This window comes from Malus domestica, chromosome 15, assembly GCF_042453785.1.
Source record: "Malus domestica chromosome 15, GDT2T_hap1".
In the NCBI taxonomy this organism is placed as follows: domain Eukaryota; kingdom Viridiplantae; phylum Streptophyta; class Magnoliopsida; order Rosales; family Rosaceae; genus Malus; species Malus domestica.
The window spans coordinates 17,594,403-17,609,118 of NC_091675.1; positions in this window are offsets into that span (position 1 = coordinate 17,594,403).

Genomic DNA, 14,716 nt, shown 5'->3' on the forward strand with positions numbered 1-14,716 from the left:
TCAGTACGGGGAGTCCAAGAAAAAATCACACGCACTGGCTCAAACTTTCCTACTTCCAAGAGGCGATGGAGACTTACGAAAAAAAAAATTCCAGTGGTACATGACTCCACTCAGGACCTCCTTATCCTACAGCTCATTGAGGAAGTAAACAAGTTGAAGGTCGAACGTCAGGTCGAGATACCTGACTGGAACCAACCCAGGCCTGGCTCTCTCACAAGAAGGATCCTCGACACCCCCTTCAAGCGAAGACAAAACAAAAGCTTCACCCACAAAAGCTTCACCCACCACAAAAGCTTCACCTACAAAAGCTTCACCTACAAAAGCTTCATCCACAAAAGCTTCCCCCACCATAAAAGCTTCACCCACCACAAAAGCTTCACCAACAAAAGCTTCACCCACAAAAGCTTCCCCCACCACAAAAGCTTCACCCACCACAAAAGCTTCACCTACAAAAGCTTCACCTACAAAAGCTTTACCTACAAAGCTTCAACACAAAAACTTCACCTACAAAAGCTTCACTTTATCTTGATCAAGATAGTGTGAAGCAAAATCAATTCATGGTACCCAACAAAGCTCCAACCTCAAAGCTTCACCTACAAAGCTTCACCTATAAAGCTTAAAATATATATATATATATATATATATTTTCGGAAATTCGAAAATTCAAAAATTCCGAAACTACTGAACACTGATCAACGTATACCGTGTCGACATCAGAAGCCAATCACAACATGACACTTGTCATCAGAAGCCAAAAGATTTTCCCTCCAACCAGAAGGCCAATCACAGCGCGACACGTGTCGACATCAGAAGCCAATCACAACATGACACTTGTCAATGTCAGAATGAAACTAGAAACTCTCTTCTATAAATAGAGATCATTCTCTCACAATATTTCCGAATGTCATTTGTACTAAATCATTCACTAGTACTCACTAAAGGAGAGTTTGAACCTATGTACTTGTGTAAACCCTTCACAATTAATGAGAACTCCTCTACTCCGTGGACGTAGCCAATCTGGATGAACCACGTACATCTTGTGTTTGCTTCCATGTCCTTATCCATTTACTTACTATCCACACTAGTGACCTGAGCAATCTAGCGAAGGTCACAAACTTAACACTTTCTGTTGTACCAAAGTCCTTGCTAATTTTGTGCATCAACATACTTAAATCCGCCCAGTCTGTCTAGGCCACAGCTCGCCGCCCAACTAGCGCCTAACGTCTTTGAGAACCTTGATTGTAATCAAAATTAGAAGATTTGTTTTGAAGAGAAATTGAATTGAGGAGGATCAAAGTCTAGATTTTCATAAAAGACGTATACTAAAATATTCTAGAATCGGAATAAAAATGATATTGATTTCGTAAAATTGTTTAATAATTCAGCATAATTGGAATATAAATTGGTATTTACTAAATACCCTTATTCCAAATCAAATATTTTATACAGTTGCTTTTTAATACATTTACATATATAATAGTAAAAAAAACTCAAATTGATATAACATATGCTTTTTAATTCATATGTTTATTAAAGAAATTGCTAGGCAGTGGACATTGCGGCCAAAGCTAAAATATAATAAGTATCTAGCGGGGCATAATGGATAAGAAAAATAGATTCTGGATTCCTTCATACACCTAAAATTGAAATACCACATCCGATCAAGGAGTTCAATTCTTTCAAAATGATGAATTGAATTTCTTATTTTGTATGGGCCTCACCTTTTTTGTAATGCTCCAAATTTAGCAAACAAAAATATATCCATTATCAAAATCCAATTTCTTATTTTGATTTTGATTACGGATTTGTAAATACGTCATTGGTAAACCGAGTAGAATTCTGAATTCATACGCCTCTTACTTTCCCGGAAGCTGCTTCCACTCTCCCCAGAAACTACCTAAATTACCAATTATATAATACAAGCTTAAACAAAAATTGAAAAAAAATAAATTATAAAAACCTATCTTCCACCATTAATGGAAACTCATAGCTCATCATCATATGCTTTTTAAGACTCCTTTTCCATTCCAAAAACATTCACAGAATCCAGAATCACAAACACTGTCCTTCTCTTTCTTTTTTGGATGTTTTTACCAAATATTTCCTTTCGAAATTTTGGGTTGTTTTCTTTTTACTAATTTAGGTATTGATAATTGATTTGATAGTACTTTTGAGAGAGGAAAATGGGGAGGGATAAAAGCATAGACAAAGTCCTCAAGCCGCATAAACACCCACGACGGAGAAACAAGAAGAAGGAAGGCGGGGATGGTGGCTGCCGCCGTGGCAAAAGGAGCTGCCGTCCTCTGTTGTGTCGTAAATACTTCCTTCTTGTCATCTTGTTTTTGTTTCTTCTTTATGTCTGGGTCTGGCATCTGATTTTTGGCGACCCATGACAGTGCGTCGTACCGTGACTCGTGAGGTGAGAATTACTCGGCCCTCCATGCAAAGGTTATGGATCTTATTAGGCGTTCGATGAGAGCGGCGAGAAAATGTTTTGTACATCGACGGTCGGTGGATGCCCGGATGGAGCTCCGAGCACTTGAATTTTATAATAATTTTCCTTTTTTTTTTGGTAAAAATAATAATATTCCTTTAATTTCAGCATATACAATTTGTAAATAAAAATAAGGTGAAAAGTTGTAGTCGAGTTGGTAGGACCAATGTCTTTCTCTAAGAGAAAGACATACTAAAGTTAAAATTTTTATTCCTTATATTTAGGATAAAACTTAGCGTTAATATTGCTTTTATCAGAAAAATAGAGCAAATCTCAACAATGATTTTTTTTTGGAGAAATCTTATTTGAACCCATCTAACCTCTTCCTACACCCAACTTAAATTATAAATGCAAATTGTCTATTTTATCCTATTGCATAATTACCATCAAGTACAAGATGAAATTAAGAATAAAACTAAAATTTATCAATAAACCCATACTTAATAATCAAGTTCTACCATCACACAATCTTTATCCTACGTTCATTATGACTAAATTTCTAAGAGCTGCCATAAAACCCTACGATCACCTAATAATCAAAATCCGGTTGCTTTTCGTTTCCTCTCTAGCTTCATGTTAACTCATTCAGGAAGAGCAATAATTACAAGCAATATCACCACAAGAAACAAAAGAATCAAAAAGCTTTCATCGAAATGTTTTCCATGTCATTACAAGTGCATGTTTAAAGTATGAGTTCTCTTCTCGCTATTTGTTTAGTTCTGCTTCATTCAACTATGTATGCCTGTAAAAGCATCATATATTGCTCAAATGAAAATTATTGCCATGATCCTTTAAGAAAACGTTATGAGAAGTTCTATTGAAATTTACTTTCACTAAGGTGTCCACATAATTTTACATGATTCAAATTCCAAAAGTACTAGTTCAACTGCTTAGCTAGCAGCTACTAAACTGTTTAATCTTGAATTACAAATTCATCACTCAATTCCACGAATCACATTCAACCTAGCTACTTGGACTACTCTATTAAGAGCTTGGCGAAGATCATTTCCTAACAACCTTGCACTCCAAACCGACGTCAAAAAAATTTAAAAAACAAATTGATGCTACTGATCAATTCATCTATAACAATTGGTTGCCATGACAAAATCTTTATTCTTCATTCACTTATTTGGGATTTTATTTATAAATGGGTGTAAATATGAATTTTTATATATTGAATTGAGTTTGTGAGGGTAGTTTAGATAGTAAATTTGGGTTTAAAGAGAGATTGATTCTTTAATTAAAAATAATATGGGTGTAAAGAGTAAGTTGGGTGTAGAAAAAGGTTGTATGGGTTCAAATAAAATTTCCCTTTTTTTTTAATATATTAAAAGAAAAAAGAAAGGTGTTTTTTTTTTTTTTGGTTGTTCGCTGCAATTTATTATTTGCTCTTGTTTTTACGATGAACTTTGTTGGGTTTTTTCTGTTGATTCAGATCGTTGATCTGTGTGTTTTTTTTGTAAAGAAGTGGATAAAAACAAGATGATTAATTTGTTCAACTATGTTTGGTCAAAATGAGTAACTTTGGTGAGAGGTTAAACAAGTTAAGCAGCATAGACAAAGATGTGGAATGGACTTGATTGAATGAGACTTGAGAATAAAAGTGCACAAGCTAAAATTTGTTGTACTAATCAATGCAATTGAAGTCTAAGCCACATGTGAACGTTTTATGGTCAACTTAGAGTGTTTTCATTAACTTTAGTAAGTGGCGAAGTTAGGCTTCGTCGAGTGAAGGGGTAAAAATTCTAAATTTTCTTGTCATTTTAAATACATTATACTGCTCAGAAAAGGTTAAAATAGACAATGTTATCAACAAAGAGATTCACTGATAGTTCGAGAATTGTTAGCTAATTATTATAGATATTTCTTACTTTCACAAAATAAGTAGTTTGGTTAGCGCAAGTGTCCTCAAGGTGAAAAAATTGAACACAAAATCACAAGGATAAGTATCACTTCTAACACAACATTCACATTGTTCAACACAAAATCTAGGTGCACAACATTACACTTAGTAAAAACTAACAGTATAAAACCTATCACCCACCATGAAGCACATCAAAAGATATTCACAACCCAAAAAACTATGATAATCAAAATTTCTATTTTATTTTTATTCCACCACATACACAGACATATGTGTTGATACCATTACTATCCATAGAAAGATATCGACTGTGAATCTATAGGTAATCTATTTTGTATATATATACTATAGATGCATGATCCAACAAGCATGCCCTTTTGTAAAATTTGTAAAGTATATAAAAAAAAAATGGACTCCTGGTAAAATCCCTATGTGATGCATTTTTTTTTTTACAATTTTTTGGTTGATAAAGGGATCAAATGTATAATTCTTTTGTTGATAGATTGGAGGATTAGAATTTAGAAACATGACTACTTCTACTTCTTTCTAATTGGCTGTTTTTGCATTAATTGTTACTTTGAAGAAAAAAAAAAGTCAGAAGATTGGTTGAGAGAGAAAGCAAAAAGGAATATGAAAGTGAGGAAAATAAAATATGGATGGTCCCCATGCACGCATGTGTTATTTAAAGATATGGTTGAGAGAGAAAAATGGAATGCGCTTCGTTAAAGATAAAATAAGCATTTTTCTCAACCAAAAAAAGGCATTTTCTTCCTCACGCACGACCGTGCTTTGCAACAAACAAAAAAACATTTTAAGATCCGGCGTTTTCCACATACGCCGGCTTTGCCCCCGTCCAGTCCGTCTAGACTTGCATATCTCTAACTAGAACATTGGCTACATAAACATAGAAGCAGTCTAGTGAAAGGGGGGGATTCTCCCACTTAGGGTCAATTTTTACGACCAAAGGTGCCACTGCACCCCTTACACCATTGAGGCTTCGCCTCTAACTTGAGTGAACAATTTTTATGACAATCATTTGTATATTTCTTCAAGTGACAATCATTGTAAGTGTGTTGTTATTGGACCAAGTGTTATAACTTGTGTAGGCGAAAAGTTAATATTTGGCTTAGAGTTATCGATAATAATTTATTATAAGATTTTTATCACAAATAGTCTTTAAAATTGACCCATCTAATCAAAGTGGTCCATAAAATTGAAAATCAATCAATGTAATCCCTAATCGACTACTGAAAATCAATGTGATCCTTCTATTATATAGAGTTCCTTTCTATATATGTGGCTGACGTGGCACATATATAGGACCCAGTCTAATTAAATATTCCTAGCTATTCCAGCTGGTTCTCGCCGAACCACGTCCACCATTGCGTGGTCCGATTCCTCCCTCCGTCTGCAGCGCTGCTGCTATGTCCACAACATCAAGTCTAGTTGTGGTGTCGTTAGGGTCACCCGAAGTTGAGTCAGCACCCTACTCCATTGCACCCTTCCTCCCTCCTTGGACCCTTCCTCTCTCCCTCCCTGTAAATCCAAATCCAAATTCCTGCACCCTTCCTCCCTCCCTGCAAATCCAAATCCAATTTCCTGCAAATCCAAACCACCACCATCTAATTTCCTGCAAATCCAAACTACCATCACCACCTTTTAAATAAATTTGAAAATGAAAAAAAAAAGAAACAAAGAGATCGGACGATCTCCTAATTACTCCCTCTGACTACTCACGAAGTTTTTTTTTTATTTATTTGTTATTATTTTTAGAATATAAAATTAATTATTTTTCAATTTTTTAATTTATGTGGGAGTCATACATGTGCCAAATCAACACACTAACAGAAGTTTTAACTGAAATATAACTGAATGACGACATTGATTTGCAACACCCATATTCATGAACTATATTGATTGATTTTCAAATTGATAGACCATCTTAATTGAGTTGGTCAATTTCATAGATCAACTATGATAAAAACCCTTTATTATAACATGAATGAAATAATAATATACGTGACATGGAACAATCATAAGGTTTAAACGGTCAAACTAAAATATTTCCTAGACCAAAAATAAAAGTGACACAACAATAAATAGATTTAATCAATGAATGATGAGCGTCACCGCCACGGACAAAATTATTTCCACTGTACTAGAGTTCCTTTCTTCAATGAAAGTTTAATATCGGAAGAAAAATGTACTTCCATTAGGCCATTAGGAAGTTTGTTTTGGGCCCCATGGAAAATCAGGACAACCCCTTCTCCAACATAACAACAAATGGGCTACAACCATGAATAATACTGGGGCTAGAGTATCGCGAACTGAGGATTTGCTGAGCCTATTTAGGTAATTCTGCTATGGGCTACAACGAAAAGATCCTTTTGGATTCGGCTTTACCAAAACTTTGCCTTTAGCAATTAGTGTGTTTTTTGCAAGGTTCTAAAAAACGCTAGGTATTAGTCAGGCTGCGGACGGCGGGCCTAACGCTTAAGCGGACTAGACGGATTTAAATAAATCTATTATATTTCATGTAAATAAGTGTCTGCATATGCTTTAAATATATATAATTTCATCATAAACTATAAAATAGAATGAAATATATATTATGAAGTGTTGGAACATAATGAAAACATGGGGAACAATGATATAATGTGTGTTCATTTAAGTATACAACAAGTCTTCTACAATTTATTAAAAAAATAAAATGCAAAATGAAAGTGATCTATTTTCTGTTTAAATGAGTTGCGACTTAGGTAGGTCTGGGCAAGCTAGGCAGGTGTCTAGACGGTCTAGGCGGGCGTCTTAGTAGGTCTAGATACTCTTTTTTAATTTTCAAACTCCTAAGCATTAATCGGGCCGCCTAAGCCCCATCTAGCGCTAGGCAGAGATTTTTAGAACATTGGTTTTGTGTGTGTGTGTGTGTTTTGTATGGCAAGTCAAATAGGTTTTAGTGAACTTTTCACTACTATTTTTTTTGTATCAAGAAAAAGCTCAATTTAATCGTTCGGATTAGCCTAAGTGAATAGATGGTGAGGTAACATAGGAAAATGGTCAAATTTGGATCCTTACTGTATAATTGAAAGGAATGTTAGCAACTTTATCACTCGAATATTTTTGTTTTATTTTTTGGCTCTGTTTTTTTCATTATGCATTGTTGCTTGATGATCAAGATCAGTTAAGAACCCAGTCATCTTTTAAGGATCAACTCTTTAAAAGTTCATGGGTTTGTGGGTTAAATTGTAAATTACAAATATTTAGCAATTCAATTTTTTTTATTTGACAAACGATAGCATTAGTTGGTTAAATTATTAATTGTTAGGAGAGAGGGAATCAAATCCTCACCATGGTACATGATTGTTTTCTGCCACTGCGGTAAGACGCCATTTGTTATTTAGCCATTCAATTAACTTTGTCAGAAAAATTAGTATTTACGTGAGAAACATGATGCATCTATTTATTAGATGACTAAATGATTTCGATCTCAATTAGTTTTTTGTATTATGATCTTTAAAGGATGACCCAAGAATATTAGATAGTTTAGATTATTGTACAACATTGTAGAATTAGAAAGAGAGCCGTGAAAGTAGAATGTGAAGGTTCATATAAAAAACTTGCTAGCATTTCTCTAACTATAAAAAAATGGTGGTGTTATCTACACACTTATTTTACTTCTGAAACATACTTTCAATTTCCGGCCGTCCAGTGAAATAAATTGAAGAAGAAAGGTGTGCGAATAGACTACTCTAAAAATAAGTATAAGTTAATTTGGATAGAATTAGAGCCAAGTCTGTCTTTATTAATGTACACAATTTTCACAGGAGTATATAATGGAACTTTTAATCAAATACGAAAGTTCCCACATGGTTGGGAAAATTTGAAAACTTAAAAGAAAATAATTTTCGTACATTCATTTTCTCTTTCTATACTTTGTCATGTATTCAAATTATGGGACTCTTCTGTAATTCTAAATGACAAAAAAAATAAGTAGAAGTATGTTGAGCTGAAAGTTAGAGCGTGAAAATCACTTATGATATTCAGTAGTGCTTTTTCTTAGATTATGAAAACCAACGCCTTAGTTGGATGAAAGTCTGAAACTGAGAGCACAGGGAAGAAACAGAGCATGTCTGCATGTGCAAACTCTCACAGGCAGCCAACAAAGAAGAACTTTCTGATTTGTGTTTCTTCACACTTCACATTTCACACTCTTTTCTTTTCAATTTTATTTTTAATTTTCTTGAATTTTTCAGACACAAGCTTTGAGAAGGCACACCTAAAGAGGGATATGATTTGTGTTGATGCACAAAATCGGAGGGGTCTTGGAACAACGTAAATCCGACCGTGAATCTGCAAGAAAGTAAAGAACACAAGATGTATCGTGGTTCACCCCAATGTTTGGGCTACGTCCACACTAATGTTGATTGTATTTCTCTCTAACTGTATGTATGGATTACAAGGGTGAGGGGGAGTCCCCCAGAGAAAGAGAGAGTTTGAGAGCAGGGACCGTGGTGAGGATGAGACCTCTGTTTAGGGGATCTGAGCCCTCCTGATTGTGAGGGTGAGGAGTCCCTTTTATAGAATAAGAGTTCCTCACTTATTACATATTTACCCCTTCATTTATTACATAATTATATTTGAGTCCCCCGAGTATTTATACGAGATCTAAATACGGAGGCCCTAAGTATGGTACAAACAGTAATCCCCTAAGTCTTCAGTCAAGAGAGTCTTTTGGCTGGAGACTTGAAATTCAATCCATGTGTGGGCCGAAGTAACTAGATGTCGTATAGAACTGAATACTCGATATGAGGCGCTGCTCAATGTGAAATGATGTTCAACTAGAAGTAGCACATGTTGCGAGGCTGCTCGGCTTGTGGCTTATGTTGCCTTGGTTGGCTCGGCCCGTGGCGTTGAAGGTGAGGGAGTCCCTTTTATAGAATAAGGGCTCGCTCCTTAATACATAAATGATGAGCTAGAGTTGATGCTCGCGGCGAGACGGTTGCTCAGCAAGCGACGATACTCTCTAATGATGGTGAGGGAGTCCCTTTTATAGAATAAGGGTTCGCTCCTCAATACATAAGTGATGGGCTACGAGTCTCTCTCTAATAATGGTGAGGGAGTCCCTTTTATAGAATAAGGGCTCGCTCCTCAATACATAAATGATGGGTTAAGTCCCCCAAGTCTTTTTCATGAGGCACAAAACTGGAGGCCCAATATATGGTATATAATGTAGTCCCCTAAGTCTTCAGTCAATAGAGTCTGTTGGCTGGAAACTTCAAATTGAATCCATGTATGGGCCAAAGTGGCGGTTGTTCGGAGGCGGTATTTGTATACCCTGCACTGAAGCTTTGTAGGTGAAGCTTTGCAAGTGAAGCTTTGAAGCTGGAGCTTTTGTAAATGAAGCTTTTGAAGCTAGAGCTCTGTAAATGAAGCTTTCGAAGCTGATTGACATGAGTGATGCTCATGAATGTTTTATGTTGATTGACATGAGTGATGCTCATGGATGTTGTCATGAGTGATGCTCATGAATGTTGACATGAGTGATGCTCATGAATGTTTATGAATGTTTATGTATGATTGAGTGATGCTCATGAATGTTTATGTATGATTGACATGAGCACACATGAGTGATGCTCATGTATAATTTTGGAGTACTGGACGTACTTTTGATCACCTAGTTGGTGATAATAGCGACAAGCTGCCAAATAATTTTGAAGTATTGGACGTACTTTTGATCACCTGTAGAGGGCCTGGCTCTTTTGGGCATATGGACCTTCGCTTTCCACACAACATTCCAGCCCATTATTTTGGGCTTATCTTTTTTTTTTGTTTTTTTTTTATGATTACCCTCTGATGGGGTTATACAGATGTCTCCGAAAGACAAGAAAAATAAATCACATCATTTTGCCTGATAAAGATAATAGAGTTCTTTATCTTCTTCCATTGATCGACACCTTTTTTGTTTTTCTCCCCCTCCAGACATCTTTTTCCTTTTTATATTCCTTTTCTTCCCATTGCAGGTTTACATCATGGGGTTTGGTCAGCAGGCATGATCTGCTCCCTTTATTCTTTGCTTTTGCAGATTTGCGTGCTTGCTATCTATAGCTTTTCTATGGGTGGTCGACAAAATAAAGAAAGCACCAACCGCTATTATCGAATTGCTTCAGCTTTCAACTAAAGAAAGCATAATTCTTTCTTTTCTCTTTTTGCTTTTGCTTTCTCTCTGTTTTTCTTTATTTTGGCAAATGGTAGAGAAAAGGAATAATAATAGACTGATTATTGAGAAAGCTTATCTTCTTCCTCTCTACTGTCGATCTGGTCTTCTTGAACGGATTTTTTTGTTTTTCTGCATCACGATCTTCAAGCTTCTTCACCCAAAGTTCCACTGTTTCGCTCCAAACTTGTTATTGTTCGGCATCTCGTAACATAGCTTCAGTGATGTACAATGAATCATGCAGCCTTGTGACTTCTTCTTCGAAACTTGGCATAGTAGGCGGCTATAGCAGCGAGATAGACTCTGTGGATCCATTGAGGAGAGGTGCTATGAAATGCAACCTTCCACAGTTGCACATGTTTCACCATGAATTTGTATGACCTCTCCATGTCTTTTAACGGCCAACCTGTGTACTCTTTCCACACATCTTTCACAAATATCATGTATTTATCGCCAAACTCCATACGGAAGGCATCACAAATGGCCTCAGCGGAAGCGCAGTGGCCACCGCCGGTGTCGCTCATGAGAATCAAAACGTTCTTGGTCCGTTCAGCTCCAATCTGCACGAGCTCCATCGTCCCCTCATCCTCGCTGGCTGCTGATTTTTGCCCACATCTAGATCCGGATGCATCAGGGACTGAGAGAAAAAAGAAAAGAGACTGTCTGCGCCCCGGTGGAGATGAGGAGGTCTAAATTTCGGTGGTAAAAGTCGAGCACATGGGCGACCAGCTTTCTGAGCAAACCTCGATCTTCAACCTCCGTCTCTGGATTTTTGTTGGGGTTTGCGTCTGCGCTGCCACTCTTCCTCCTCCTCGTCCTCATTTCTCTCTAGTTCACTGCCAAGCGTTCCAAGAACAAAACTTTAGCAAAACCCATAATCCCAATCGTCTCCAAAGAGATCCAGGAGATTCGGGTTGACCATGTCCGGCCTTGGATCAGAGGAAGTAGAACTGACGGTAAAGTGGTCGAAATCTGACTGCAGAAAGTCCTGAATGAGCCGGAGATGGCCTTGGCGGTGGCGCACCGCGGGGGATGGTTTTGGGGTGATGAGGTCGATAACTCTGAGAGTGTTTTGTAGCTTGTTGGTTTTTTGGGTTGTTCGTGTGAATTTGGGAGAAGAGAAGAAGGGCTTGGAGTGAGATGAATGTGTTTGCAGAAAGGAAACTGGCACAGGCTTGAAAAAGAAGAGAAGAGTGTTGAGGTGGTGTGGCTGAGACCTACACATTATTTTTCTTCTCTCTCCTGGTCCTGACAGAAATCAAAAAATGAAAGCCAATGTAATACGCACTAAATGAAAGTTGACAAAAATCAGAAAATGAAAGTTGGCGCAGATTCACGGCGGAGGTGAAAAAATGAAAGAGAACCGACACAGCTTTTCGTGTCGTTTTCCACAAACGGCGCCAAATGTTGATGCACAAAACCAAAGGGGTCTTGGAACAACGTAAATCCGACCGTGAATCTGCAAGAAAGTAAAGAACACAAGATGTATCGTGGTTCATCCCAATGTTTGGGCTACGTCCACACTGATGTTGATTTTATTTCTCTCTAATTGTATGTATGGATTACAAGGGTGAGAGGGAGTCCCCTAGAGAAAGAGAGAGTTTGAAAGCAGGGACTGTGGTGAGGATGAGACCTCTATTTAGGGGATCTGAGCCCTAAGGATTGTGAGGGTGAAGAGTCTCTTTTATAGACTAAGGGCTCCTCACTTATTACATATTTTCCCCTTCATTCATTACATAATTACATTTGAGTCCCCCGAGTATTTATACGAGGTCTAAATACGAAGGCCCTAAATATGGTACAAACAATTTGTGTTTATACACTTAAACAACCCACAAATCAATCCATATATATATATATATATATATATATATATATATATATATAATGAAATATTTAATCAATACAGTCATTTCTCAATTGTTTAAATTGACGATGTTCTAATTTATTCCAAATCGATAGATGAGCATTGGAAACATTTAAATATGTTTGCTAGGATAATTAAGTCAAATGGATTAGTTGTTTTAGCAACCAAAATTAAGTTATTCCAAACCAAAACTAGTTTTTTAGGATACAATATGCACAGTCAACCATTCAACCAATAGATAGAGTAATTTAGTTTGCAGATAAGTTCCCAGATGAAATTACTGACAAAACCCAATTACAGAGATTTCTAGGATCTTTAAAATATGTTCCAAAATTTTATCCTCATCTTAGGCAACAATTCAAACCCTTGTTTGATCGTCTAAAAGAAAATCCTTCACCTTGGTCCAATACTCATACTTCCATTATCAAACAAATTAAATCACATGTTAAGACTTTGCCTTGTCTTGGCATTCCAACTCCCAATTCATTCAAAATTGTTGAAACAGATACCTCTGAAATTGGTTACGGAGGTATTCTCAAACAGGCAATTTCTTCCGAATATCTTGAACAAATTGTTCGCATCCATTCAAGAGTATAGAATCTAGCACAAAGTAATTATAGTACTATTAAGAAAGAAATATTATCTATAATATTATGCATTAGCAAATTTCAAGATGACTTATTAAATTAAAAGTTTTTAGTCAGAGTCGATTGCAAATCTTCAAAACATGTTTTACAAAAAGATGTTCAAAACATTGCATCAAAACAGATTTTTGCACGATGGCAAGCTATATTAAGTATTTTTTATTTTGAAATCGAATACATCAAAGGTAGTCAAAATTGCATCCCTGATTTCCTAACCAGAGAATTTCTGCAAGGGAAGAATGACTACAAGAAGACCTGATCAGAGGAGGCTTCCAACCACTCTACCACCACCACTAGTCAAACAAGAATCAAGCACAGATTCTTCATCGACCTTAGCCATTACCAACCGTTTCACTCCTTTAGGTTCCACAATAGGAAATCTTAGGCCAAATTACCAAACACCACGTCCCAACTATCAAACAGCATTAGTCAGTCAATATGATCCTTATTCAACCCCAACATCCTAATCTTCATCATCCCAACCAGTTAGTTATACCAAAACATCATCATATGTCAAGAAAAACCCTAGTGAATATCTTTTCAGTATCCTTTTCAATCTCAATCAAGAACAAGTACTAGAAAAAATAGTCAAAACAGTATTTCCACCCAATTTCCATTATCATCCTACAGAACCACATAAAACACTAAAATACTATCAAGCCATCCTCAGCGAAACCGAATCTATTTCAATCAAACCTTTCTAAGCAAAACCCATGAAAACAAAATCTTCTACCATTCTCTCTACATTGGAAGGTTTTTAACTGAATCAGATTGGGGAATCCCCCTTTACAAAACCAAACCTCTTCATACCCAATATGTCTACATTCCCAATTACCATTACAATTACTTTGATTATATTGATGCATGGACTAACATATTTCTCCATCAAACAAAAGATTTTAGTCATTCATGGTTCATTAATTTTCACAAAAGTTTCAAATTAAATTTTCCTGCATGGTTCCCTACATGGTGGTCAATTCACGGCCTAACAGCCAGTCTTATACCAGAAGAGCTTATGCAGGTCCTCTCCGCCAGTTTCTAGAAGAAATTTGACAAAAGCCGATTCAACTACAGAATTACACTTCTCCTAATATTCATGGCCAAGTACAAAGTCTCATGGATCATGAAGTGGAATTAGGGGTGGAAAAATTCCTGAAATTCCCGAACCGAACCGAAAAAATCCCGATCCCAAACCAAAAATTTCCCAAACCGAAATTTCGATACGGGATTCGAAATTGGTTTCTCGATATTTCGGGAATCCCATACCGAACCAAAAATATATAATATTAATTATTATATATATATATACATATATATTATATACATTATTCTTTTATAATTCATGCTAGTAGTTTCTAATTCATGCTCCGCAACCTGGAATGCTCTACACCTTGCATATTTTTCATGTTCTGTTTGATATTCATTTGGATTTTATTATTGCTGCTGCCATGTCTGCTGATTTCAGAAGGCTTGATTCTTTTGTCTCTCAACAAATTGCAAAAAGGGTTTAATTAATTTGAATTTTGACTCTTTTTTATGTACAAAATCAGCAAGGACTTTGGTATAACAGAAAGTGTTAAGTTTGTGACCTTCGCTAGATTGCTCCGGTCACTAGTGTGGTTAAGTAAGTAAA